The sequence below is a fragment of the Suncus etruscus genome, chromosome 2, assembly GCF_024139225.1.
Source record: "Suncus etruscus isolate mSunEtr1 chromosome 2, mSunEtr1.pri.cur, whole genome shotgun sequence".
NCBI classification, from domain to species: Eukaryota; Metazoa; Chordata; class Mammalia; order Eulipotyphla; family Soricidae; genus Suncus; species Suncus etruscus.
Genome location: NC_064849.1, coordinates 141,804,861 through 141,818,594, shown reverse-complemented (window position 1 = coordinate 141,818,594; position 13,734 = coordinate 141,804,861). Strand labels below are relative to the sequence as shown.

At 31.9% G+C, this 13,734-nt stretch overlaps 1 protein-coding gene across 1 annotated transcript in view; it reads right to left on the bottom strand.

The window, feature by feature from the left end:
• LOC125998229 (cytochrome c oxidase subunit 7C, mitochondrial) overlaps positions 1-11,072 on the bottom strand; it is an 867,002-nt gene extending 855,930 nt beyond the window's left edge. The window contains exon 1 of the mRNA XM_049766514.1: positions 11,069-11,072. The gene's annotated coding sequence lies outside the window, so the exon portion shown is untranslated. The remainder of the gene's footprint in view (positions 1-11,068) is intronic.
• Between the last annotated feature and the right edge of the window lie 2,662 nt (positions 11,073-13,734).

Below are 13,734 nucleotides of genomic sequence, written 5' to 3'. Positions count from 1 at the left end.
GATCTACCAAGCTCAAGGCAAATACCACCCATTGCTAATGCTTCAGCCCCTATATGATTTTGATGTAAAAAGTAACTACAATTCACTACCACCAAAGAAAATTTTTCTGAACATAATTTTCAATATTCATTTTATTTATTTAATTTATTAAGGTATCTTTGCTTTTAATGCTGTTGAAGTCTGGATCAAGGTGTCGTCCTATATCCCCACCTCAATAGTGTTAACAAGGGTATACATAGCATATTCCAGTTATTTATTCTTAGATTATATATCATTGATTTAAAGTATTAATATTTCCAAATTATTATATTTGCTTTATATTTTGAATCACTTTTAATGTGCACAGTGATATTGATTGCTGAGCTTTCTTTTACCCTCTTTTAAGCCACTTTGAAAATTTTTTTCCTTTTATCATTACACATCCTGCCAACAGTGAATCTAGAGATGTGATAGAGGTGTAAGCTTAATGTGTTCTGAGGTCTTTACTGAGTTATTATATCCAGTCTTGAGACAGCATGTAGCTTTATAAATTCCCCATAATAGTAGGGTAATTTTGAAAGCTCCAGTTTCCCAAAGAAATTGTCTTTGCATTTTTTTTCTATCATTTGAAAGTAGTCTATCTTACTCTTTTGGCTTTAGTAGCTATAAATTTCTTCATTCAGATTTCACTGTTTTCTAACAATGCCTATCACTTTTTTGGCAGTAGTAAATTCTGAGTAAGTTTTAAAGACCATAAGTAAGCAAAGACCATAGCCTAGCATTTGGATAACTGCCATACAATTCATTGTAAACTTACTCAATAAATTTTGTATCAGGTATGCTGTGGTCTGGAAAATTTAGAGGCTAGCTCGTGGTCCACAACCAAATGTCCCCAAATATGATTTTATTACATTTATATTGATGTTTAAGGGAAAATATTTAGCAAATTAAGATAATTTAAACCACCTGAAAACAATTAAAATCATTAGATAGAACAGAATTTGTGACAGTTGAAATAATACTTAAATAAATCATAACATGTAAGCATATAGTTCCTATGTATTTATCTTTTCACAATTTCTTTATCTACTTACATTTTTGTTGTTAGGGGATAGAATGAAACAGACATGTACTTGCAGTTATTACTGTGAAGTGTTGCAGTATTTTCCAATTTATGTGAAATGTGAAAACTAAACTCACATCAGGAATTGCTGTGTGGAACACAGAATATTTAAAATTTTATACACCAAAATTTGATGAAACAATAATACTGTCTTTATTAAATATTGTTCCAAGAAATAATAAAATATCTAAAGGAAATTTATAATTATCAGTCTTTCTATGAAGTTGTTACTAAAATATACTTTTTGAATTATGGTGACAATCTAAATTCTCATCTATATAAGTTGCCAGGGGCTGGAGTGATAGTATGGCAGGGCATATGCCTTGCACATGGCAGGCCCAAGTTTCTATCCCCAGTCCCTCTCTGTCCCCACCCTTAGCAATTACAGGAGTAATTTCTAAGCACATAAACGGGAATACCCCATGAGAGCCACCGAGTGTAGTCCAAAAACAAATAAAAAAAAGTAACAAAAAATGTTATCATTGTTAACTTGTTTACCATTATTCTCAGATTGAATAGAATCTTAAAACTAGAAATAGTTGTCAATTCTTGTTGATTGTTTTAGAATGACTTTTCAAAATGAAAAAATAATTTGTGCTGTGTGCCATTAAATTTTATAATCATTAATCCTCTTAAAAGCTATTATTATACTGTTCTACTATTATACAAAGAAATGTGCTAGATTTAATGTATTTTAGCACTAGTTCAATTTTCAATTAGTTACTTGCATTAATTAGACGCAACACTTGATTTATTTCTGTTGATTTTTCTTTCACCTATTTCTTTTTCTCTCACTCTTAGCTGTGCCTACACTCTAGCAAATAAAAAGTCAACCTATTTAAATTTCCTTGATTAAGAGATTGAATGTAAATTTACTGTAACTAACACCTCTATATATTCCTAGCATGACATTCCGCAATTAGTTCTAAATGATAAAGGTAAAAATCATGTCCAAATGAAATCTGTTACCCATTCCATACAGCTTACTTATTAGTCAACAACTGAGCAATTTTTCAAGCTTCTATTTTATCTCTAAGGTCTGTGTGATTTAGTCATTAAGGGAAGCAGCGTTTTATCAAAGGCTTTTTTATATGGACTAAAAGGCTTACAATTGGTATATGAATTGAAATATCTCCTCATCGTATAACCTTTTACTATTCTACCTGACTTACATAGCATTTAGAAAAATTTAGAAAAGAATTCCAATACTTATTGGTAGACACTCTTGTTATGCTACATAAATCCTTATTAAAGCCCTTCAGCTAATGAGAAGCTCAGTCAGCTAACAAACATAAACAGTTGATTGTTTCTCTGTATATCAAGAGAACCAAACTTCCTTATTTATTTATTTTTTTGTAAGGGAGCCATGATCCTTAAGGAACACATAATGTCCAATTTTATACCAAACTCAATGGAAGCATTTAACAAGAGACTGACTATTTGGACAGTAAAATCTAATCTCTGCATCTTTATTTGAATCTGTGAACTAGACAAGTGGGCCCAGGAGAGCTATTCTGAAAATTCAGTCAATTAGTCCCAACCAGACTACCTACCTTTATAAAAGCTTAGACACTTTTACAATGGCTCAACTGCATTATTCTCATACAGACAAGTATATTCTTCAAAATTATCTTTATAACTGGAGGAAGAAAACATACAATAGAAATTCTTACAATTCTTTCACCTTATCCTCTATTATATAGAATACAATACAGTTGCTGTAATTATATTCAATCATCCCAAAGGTCTCTTTTATGAATTACTTTTGAGGTTGCCTTTATCTTTTAGCAAAATATGATTTTCTCTTCAGTCTCTGTCCACTTCCTTTTTACAAAGGATATGTTAGTGTCACCCTCCTGGAATCCTGCTCAATATCATTTTTGGGAAAGGAATGTAAAATGCCAGTATTTATAGTCATGACAATGGTATGATGCTTGGAAAAATTGACAATACCAGCAATTGCTAATGCATAGCCAGCAAATAGTTTTTAGTTCTCTCTCTCTTCCTCTCTCTCTCTCCCTCTCTCTCCCTCTCTCTCTCCCTCTCTTCCCCTCTCTCTCTCTCTCTCTCTCTCTCTCTCTCTCTCTCTCTCTCTCTCTCTCATAGCATTGCAAAAGATTATTCCCTCTAAGTTTTCTTCCTCTGAGAATGAAAAAGCTTTTTTCTTATGGAAAAAGCTATATCATCACCTCACATTCAAAACTTCTGTAGCTAGACATGTTATGTTGTTAATATAATGTATACAATTACATGAAGAACATGAAAGTTTAAGTTAAATTGAAGACGTTAGACTCATGAGTAAAAGAAAATATGTGGAAAAGATAATAATGTTAGTAAATGTTAAGGAGAAATGTTAGAGGAAGAAATGTAGATGTGTATTTTATCATCTCATTGCTTTTGTAAAACATGTGTGTACTAATGTGTACTAATGATTTCTCAATAAACAATCCAATTCTAACTCATGTGTTAATTTAAAGCATCTTTTTTAAATAAATAGCTAGTATCCCAATTGTGATTGCATGAATGCCTTATTGGTGATTTTTTTAAAGTCATCTAATTAAAACAGCACTTTTATTCTTGCTATTTGGTTTATTGCAATCATTGTGGAAATATGTCTTGCTGAAATGTTACTGTCAAACATAAAATTTGGAAAGTTTTACCTTGATTATTGATTAAAATACCCAAAAACATTAAATGACCTGCTGTCTGGAAGATCTAGAACTGGCTGGTGAGTCTAGATTTCAAATGTATCTTCTTTATTTGGGGGGTAGGGCACACCCTGAGATGCTCAGGGGTTACTCCTGGATACCCACTTAGAAATCACTCCTGGCCCAGGGGACCATATGAGACACCGGGGATTGAACCCAATTCCATCCTAGTTCGGGCTTGTGCAAGACAAACGCCCTACTGCTGTGTTATCGCTCCACCTCGGATCCTTATTTTTTATTGGTTATTGCTTTTATTAAGTAATATTAATTCTATTTTACATTATAAAGTTTTTCTATATAGAAATTGTGACTAACTGTTATACCATTTTATATATGCATTTTATTAAGATAAAATCATATCTAATGGTAAACCAAAATAAATCATCAGAGTTAAATAATTATAAAGGCAATATTATCAAGATGATTTCAGCATATACAGCAAATATAAATATATTTATAAATTAGTATGTGTATACAGTATATACAGAATGTATTCTTTTTAATGACTTTGTTACCTGGCTAGACTTGGCCCTGTACCAATTTCAAATTATACCCAAAATCTAGCCGAACAGCAGCCCACACACTCTAGTATTTCTGTACCATCAATGTCCTATTTCTCCTGGGGGAGAGGTGGTAGAAAATAAAAGCCCCACTCTTATTCCTAATCCAATTTTTGTGTTGCATAGTAACTGCCACTTAGTATCTATATATTATATATCACTATGCAAGATACCCTTGGAAAGATCAAAACCTGGTCCAGGTGAATGGAAGGTGAGATTTCAAGAATGTGAACGAAGCACAGTTGAAGCCCACAACAAATTCTATGAGGTCTTGTGATGTGTACATCTTAGTACTATAGCAAATTAGTAGAAACAATTTTGTTACAGACTATTTTTCCCAAAGAAAATAACTTCTCACTGAATCTTGGAAGTTTGAATATGGTGGCAGGAAGATCTTGTACACCCACTCTTCAAAGTCACAGTGCAACAATATTTCTTCGCAGGAATAGCTCAAATAAGGCCAGTGGTCAGGAAAATAATTCTTGTCTAAAAGTACTGTAGGGACAGATAAGCAATGTCTATTCAGAAAATAACAAATCAAGTAATATGTAAGAAATAAGTGTTAGGTGGAAGAATATTGAATCATTTACTCTTTTGTTGAGAATTTCTTAGAGTATTTCAAACATTTTAGTCTACTCAAAGTTACAAATGTCTAGCATATAGTATATATAGGATTTTAACAGAAATTTTGGAGGAATAGTAAAATAACATTACTTCAGTCGATATTAAAATCTTTATAGGTATGTTTTTATTTTTAGTTTGGGGCCACCTTGGATGTGCTTAGTGTTATTCACAGCTAGTTTTAGAGGTCATGTTAGTTGTAGTCAAAGGATCATATAATGCCAGTGGCAAAACCAGATCTCCTGCATGGAAAGTATACTTATAGACCTTTTAGATTTTTCCCAGCATAAATATTAATTTATTAATTTTAGTGATATTGTCCCAGCCATATAAATTACTAACAAAGCTCAATAATAGCAACACAGAAACCTCATGAAAATATGGAGAGAGAAAATTAGCAAGCATTCCCTGAAGAAGACATATGAATAGCCAGTACACATTGATAATGAAAAACTATTCATTGTCAATAGTTAACAGGTAATTTTACATCAAAATGATAATAATACATCACCTCATACCAATAAGCATGATTTATATATAAAAGTTCAGAAATGATATGTGCTGACAGGGATTTGGTGTAAAAGTACTTTCATGTGCTCTTAATGGAAACTTTGTCTGGTAAAGTCTCTATATTAAAGCGTTTGGAGACTTCTCAAAGAAATATAATAGAGCCTCCTTGTGAGTAGGAGAGATACTAACAGATTAAGGTACTAGCCTTGCACGTAGCTGACCCCAATTCCATCGCAACACTGCCTAGAGTTCCTTAAAACTTCAGGAGTGATACTAAACACATGCAGGTGTGGTTGCTAAACAAATGAAGCTTCCATATGATCAGAAAATTCCACAATTAATGCATTCATTGAAAAGAACCTGATTAAGCCGATGTACATAGCAGCATTAATTATAGTGGCTAATACCTGGAAACAGCCAAAGAATCGAACACTAGATGAGTGAATAAGAATATTGTTGTATACATATACAATGGAATACTACATGGTTGTGAGAAAAGATCTGTTTTTTTATTCAGTTTGCTAAAACTTGGAAATAGAGTGTCATACTAAATTAACTGAGTCATAAAGAATGTAAAAATATCAATTGCTTTTCTAATAAACAGAGTATACATAAACAAAGGAAGGGCTTTAGAGCAGATATAATGGAAATAAATGCTGAGATAACATCTCTAGAGACTGAACTTAATAGAGGTGGGAGGGATCTTGGATAATGGTGAAGGAATCGGACACTATTGGAGGACATGGTATAATAAAATTATAAATATAAAACAATACAATATTTTACCACTATAAATTAAACTATCACAATAAACTATTTTGCCATGACTTTACAGCTTTAATTTATTGTTATTATTTATTGTAAAACTTGTAAAACCGTAAACAAATTGTACTGGTTTTTGATGACATAAATTAGCTAATAGAGTGCTACATTTTTATCAGCTTAATATTCATTCCCTTTCAAGCATAGTTTACTTTATGGAAAAAATAATGATTGGGGATTGTGTGGTAGTATAGCAGGTAGAGTATTGCCCTGCATATAACCAAGTGGAATTTGATTCTGGACATATCTATGATCCCTGAGGCCTCCAAAACTGTGATCTGTGATAACAGAATCAAGAGTATTCCCTGAGACAGGCAAGTACTTTTTTCTCTTTTTTAAATATTATACATTTTAATACTATAAATTTCTGTCTCAATCAGACTTAGAAGGAATTATTTAGAATTTCATCATTGTATGATGTTAGTTAAGTCTTGTAAAAATAACAGCTGGTTTTCCCCTCATTTTACTTCATTAGTTTATTTACACATCTATCTATTCAATAGTCAAAGAATGCATACCATGTTCCAGGCACCATGCTAAGCTTGAAAATATAGAATAAAATAATGTATTTATCTGTAGCTAACTCTAAGTAATCCCTCTGTAGTCATGACATATGTGTAGCAGATTTAATATACACTTACATTATACATTAAAGCCTCACAATCTATAGGTACTCATCCATAAAGCCAGCTATTGTTGAGCAGATGCTGTAAACAAATGATGTAAAGCTAAGTGAGAAAGCACTGACAAGTCTTGTGACTTACTGAGCCATTTAAAATGAGCAATGAGCCAAAGCAGGAGTCTTACAGAGAAAGAATCAATAATGAATACATTATCATGCATATTTTCTTAAGAGAAGGGTAATAATCATGTGGCATTCATTTCTGTTACTAAATAATTTTCAGGAGCTCTTGTTCCCCCTCCCCCAGACTTTAATACACTTATTTTAGAAACAAAATAAAGAGGCGCACAACTGTTAACACTATAACTCTGTTAGACTTCAGCTGCCAGTACATATTTCAGAATCCATCGGCTCATTTAAACCTTCAGAAGGAAAATGGCAATTGAGCATGAGTTTTACATTAAATCAATATATTGTTGACTAGAAGCAATGTGCCATTCTACCATTTTATCAGCTGTGCTTCAGCCTGAAAACTGACAAAGGATAAATAAATAAATTCCTTGTTTTATCTCTGACCTTGCTTTCTTCACCCAAATAAAAGTCTAACCTTTTTTTTATTTTTACGCTATTAGAAGGATTACTTTTGTGGTACTAGATAGTTTGTACAATGGGTACAAACTTACTCTTACTCTCACTCTTTATGGTTGAGCCAAGATAGATCCCAGCATCACATATTCTTCCCCAAGCCATGCCCACATTAAGTCCTTAGCACAAGAAGTTCTGACAACCAAACTAAAAAAAAAAACCAAAACCAACAAATCAATAAATAAAAATATTATTATTTATTTATTTGGCTTATTGGGCCACAGCTGGTGGGTCGTAATGCTTACTCTTGGCTCTGGACTCAGGAATTACTCCTGTTTGGCTCTGAGACCATATGGGATGCCAAGGACCTAACTTGAGTCAGCCACATGCAAGACAAGTGTCCTACCTGTCATACTATCACTCTTGTCCTTTTTTTAAAATAAAATTTCATTATATAATTTAAAAATCTAATAAATAGTTTGATGCTCTGATTATTGTTACTTTTGTTCCTTTATCTATTATACAATTAATATGTTATAATTGGAAGTAAAGTTCCCCTATAATCCATGAAAATATAAAATTAAACTATTTACAATTCAAAAGTCAAAGGAGAAAGGCAACAACTTTTGAAGTTATTTTGGTTATCTTTTTACATTGTCAGTTAAAGTACTTGATTTGTAATACCCAAGTACTTTGTTCTAACACCTTTTATAAATTAAGAAACAAATACAAAGTGGAGTATATATTTGTGATTTGGGGTACTGATGCATGATTTTAGACTGATATATTTTAAACTTGTTGAAGCTGACTAAAAATAATGGCCTTCATTTGTGTAATTGTCTGTTAAGTTTATACATTAAATTATGTAAATTAAAACAGAATTAAAATGCATGCACACTCTCCTGATTTTCTGTAAAATAATTAATTATTACCCAAAAATTAGGGTTAAATCTAAAGCTATATATTGATCCTCCTGGATCTCTAAAACAAGTAATCTCAAAAACTAGATGTTCTGTGGAAAATATGGAAAAAACACTCTGGAGGGAATAAAAATTGTGCAATTCAGGTTTAACTTTTGGTTTGTCTTGGGTATTATCTCCAATTATTCAAACAGTTACCTCTGTGTTGTGAAGATCTTTGTAAATATGGCTAACATCTATAGAGAGTTTATGTAATAATGGAGATAATATCAAATAATATGGGCAGACAGTGTATATCAGTTGACACGTTTTTTAGAATATGGGCAGAGATAGCATAGTAAAAGCATTTGGCTTATCTCTTGATCCCCAGTACCACATATGTTGCCAAGCACTGCCAGGAGTGATCATTGAGAAGAGTCCAGAGTAAGCACTGAGTACCACAGAATGTGGCCTTGAAACAACAGCAACAACAACAACAACAACAACAACAACAACAGTATCGCTGATTACTATGCAATCAGCTGACTTGGTTTAATCCCTAGATCCTAATATGGCTCATGGAGAACTACCAGGATTGATTTCTTGAGTTCAGAGTCAGGAGCATGCCATGAGCTTTGCCAGGAGTAGACCATAAAAATAACGTAAATAAATAAAGGAGGTTTTTAAAGAAAAGCATTTCAGCTACCCTGAAGGAAAGAATTTTGTTTGTGTAGAAATCATGCCACAGTTCCAGCTGTACTTTTTGATAGTCTGCCATATGGATAGAGATATTATGAATTTGGAGAAACATTTCTCCAAATCATTTAAGAATATTCCAGAATTTCTAGGACTAGGACTGTAAAAGTGAGAAAACATGAAAAAAGATTTAGTTATTTTATAAAATTCTTATATTTTTGTTTTAAATTCAGATAGCCTAGACAGTATTTCTGATGTAGTTAGGACAAGAAGTCTCTAACACTGATTAAAATTAGCCATGTTTAAGTCATGAAAAATACACACAATTTTTAAATATGCAAACATTGTCTTTAGTTCAAATGTGTGCTACATGATAAGAATCATTATCTATAAAGGATAATTAAAAATGTTGACAGAGGCCAAATCTACACACATTTTTTCTTTAGTATTACTTTTATAAAGTCTCTAAGAATAATTATATTATGTGCAGGAAATTTCAAATTTAAAAATACATTTCATCATTTTACTTAATATTAACCTTCTATCACCCTAATGGTATTGATTTAGGAGAAATAGAGATATATATATTTGGGTCAGGAGTAGGGATAATTTCTAATATTACTATATGAAGATCAACCTATGACTTTATTGTACTATCTATTTAACTATTGGAAAACAATAAAATAGAAACCACATTCTAGTTTGGCATTTTATGAACAAATTATCTTATTCTATTTTGTCAATATAACTTCACATTCAATTTAAAGATAAACTTCATACAATCATACTGACATGGATTTAATTAAGTATATCAATTAAATTTATAGATAATTAAATAAAAACATTAAAAAGCAAAATTCCCTACAACACATATGACACTGGCCCCTATAACCAACACGTTTTCTTTTATCAGTTTGGCATCTAATTATTGCCGATCCAAGAAATAAATATTATTCTTTTCTATTGGCCACTAGGTTTTACCAGATCTAGGCAATTTTCCATCCTCTCTTGGAACTTACTCCCCAACATGCCTCCAAACTCTGGACAAGATGAGGATAAGTCGCATTACCTTTTACACCTCATTAGCTTTAACAAATATGTAGCTGGCATTCATATAAACACCATCTTACCTGCTGTTCTGCTCCTCACTATATTGCTTTCCTGCTGTTTTTACAGGTGGCATTTAGACAGTGCTATTTGGAATATATCATTGTTTCTGTATCATTGTCACAGACTTGCAGATACTGATATAGGAATAAAAGTTAACTTGGAAAAATTATAATAAAATATCAAGAAATCACGTAGAACAAAATGGAAATAGAATATATTTTACACTTCTGCCATTACCCAAAAGATTTGGAAATATATTTATATTATTATTGTAACTCTAAAACTTTAGTGTGAAAGTAAACATAGTTGCTAATATACTGAAGTATTACTATTTTCTTTATAAGAAAAATGTGTTATCATGACTACTAAAATAGATAAGATTTTATTCATTTACACATATCATTTTGATATAGTTGTTTTGGATCTTTGCCTTTGCTTTGTACTAACCTGAAATTGTCAATAATCCAACGCAAATTTTAAAGTGACACATTTTAGGGTGGCAGTGAAAATGTAAAACGACATTTATTAATAAAACATAGATGAAGCAATCTTAAAAATAAGAAAACAAATATGCAGCAAAATACATCTTAAAAAGAAAAAATAAATTCTTTTTTCATGTGTTGATTTCATTAGTTGTTTGATATTTTAGCTTATTATTTTAAGGCTTGTCTTCTATATAATATCACTAAATATAATGCATAAATTTAATTGATTAACTATTAATTGGTTGATAATTAAGCCATGATGTAAACAATTATTTCAATGTTATTTGGGGGAAATGTACATTTTGAAGGGCTTCACATTCATGGTTATGCTTTGGATTACTCTTGGCTCTTTGCTCACTGTTGGTGAATGGAACCTGGGTTGTACATGAGCAAGACAAACACCCTTACTGGGGTACTATCTTTATGGCACTAGAATATTATATTTTGCAAGATAAATACTAACCAGGTCATATGAGGAATATCGCTTTAAAATTTGGTTGAAATTGCTAAAGTTAAAATTTAAAGGCAGGTCAAGTTTCTATTTCTATGGGGAGATGATGGTTAAAAACAAATAGTGCCATAGACTCAATGACTTTTATTTCTTCAGATTTCTTAATAATACAGCCACCATTCCCATAGTTAACTTTAGGTATTTTTTGTGCTTTATTTTGTTAGAATTCTCATATAGTGATAGTAAGGGTCTGAGAGACTGAGATGATTTCTGATTCTTTCTTTTATTTTCTGTTATTTTTGTTGTTTGTTTGTTTTTGTTTAGGGGCAATATCTGGTGGTGCTCAAGGATTATTCTTATCTCTGCAATTCAAGAATCATTCTTGGCAATACTTAGGGGACAAACAGGTGCTGAGGATTCAACATATATTGGTCTAGTAAAAGGCAAGGGCACTATCTTCTGTACTATCACTCTGACTGGCCCATAATTTTTTTCTTCTCAACTATCTTCTCCAGAATTCTGTAATTAACAACAGGGAGAATTTTCTGGGGGAAATGCTGCATTTTGAGGCTGGCGAGATAATACGGCTGTGGGGCATTTGCCATGTATTCAGCCTACCTGGTTGAATATTCTGCATCCGTGACAGTCTCCAAGTGGAAACATCAGGAGTGGTTTTTGAACACTGATTCAGGAGTCAGCCTTGCGAATTGCTGGATGTGGAAAAAAAATGTACTGCCTCTTATGCAGCATCTCAACCCTAAAACGACCTAAAAATCCTAAAGTGAATATCTTCTGTTTACCTCTATCAACAGATGTCTTAATGGGTTTGGGCATTATTTATGTTGTTATTGAAAATTCAAGATAGTAAGTACTCTTTAAATACTTCATAATCCATCAATTTTCCTTTGTGTAATATGCTTCAAATGATATCACTTACTTTTCCTCATTGAAGAAATATCCGTTTCTTCTTTATTTGAAATATATTCCTGGCATTGAAGTAAACGAAGAGATGAGTTAAAATGTCCCAAACTTGCCACTGTTAAATTTGGTAACATAAAAATAAAAATGTTGTGCCATAAAAGTATATCGAAAGGCATTATAAAAAAATCCCAGACACTTAATTGACATTGTTTCTAGGAAATATCCGCTTGAAGTTAAATTCTAATTTCAAATAAGCAAGAAAAATTACAAACAAAAATACATTACTTACATCATTATTTTATGAATACCATCATATTCCATGGGGGGCTTTATATACGTTCCCTCTGACTTTATTAGAGTGTTTAATCTTTGAGCTGAAACAAATTGCTAAGATTATACTCTGCCACTTAGAAATTGCAATAGTGGTAAATATTCTGTTTTATTCTTTATTTCTAAACAAAAAATCAAGTACATGTCCTATACATTTTTGGGAGGAAGTGATATTTTCACTTTCTTGAGTTGCTTATTCCAGAAAGCAATCAATTATTGACTGTGTGAGATTTCATAAATAAAACCAAATGTAAGCAGGTGATTAATCATTCATCTCTAGTTCACCTTGAGAGAACAGTAGAATGATAACAAAAGCAAAACATTGTGTTTTCTGTTAATTCTGACCAAGTTCAACTGATATATGTTATATAGAGTTCATAAAGATACTTGTGTTGTCAACCGAGATATTTGTCATGAAAAATCATATGGAAACTGACACTTTCAAATTACCTTCTCTGTAGCAATGTTTTTTTAAAAGCATCAACACCTTATTATTTTAAATGTTGTTTGTTTGTTTTAGAAATAATGCTTATCTGATGAAGTGCTCTCCTGAATTTATGTGTTCATTTTTTACATATAATATTACCCAGTTCTTGTTATCTCCCATTCTATTTTGTCATGCCCAAATGAGTATGATGAAGGATATATATAGGTATATAGAAGAACATAGGTATATAGAAGAACTCTATGACATTGAGATTAAAGGAGAAACCACCATAGTCCACACCAGTGGAAGCAGTAATTAAGAAATGAGAATATATTAAACTGATAAGCTTCTGCACCTCAAGGAATCAGGGAATAGGATACAAAAGCCACCCATTGAATTCCCAATACCCATAAGTTAAGGGGTTAAGATCTAAGATACATAAGGTACTAACAGAATTTAACAATAAAAATCTAATCTCATCAAAAATGGGGAAAAGAAATGAATAGACAATTTCTCAACAAAGAAAAATCAGATGTCCAAAAGGCACATTTTTATGATCCACATCAAATGCTCCACAGCACTAATCATCAGGGAGATGCAAATCAAGACAACATTGATGTGCCATTTCATGCCACAGAGACTGGCAAATATCTCAAAGAATAGCCAGTGCTAGAGTGGCTGTGGGGAGAAAAAAACTCATTCACTGCTAATGAGAATGCTGTGTAGTCCAGCTTTTATAAAAAACAATATGGAGATTCCTCAAAAAACTGGTAATAGAGCTCACATATAATCTAGCCATATCACTCCTTGGGATATACACTAGGAACACAAAAAACTCAATACAAAAATGCCCTTTGTTCAATGAACATGACTATGTTCATTGAA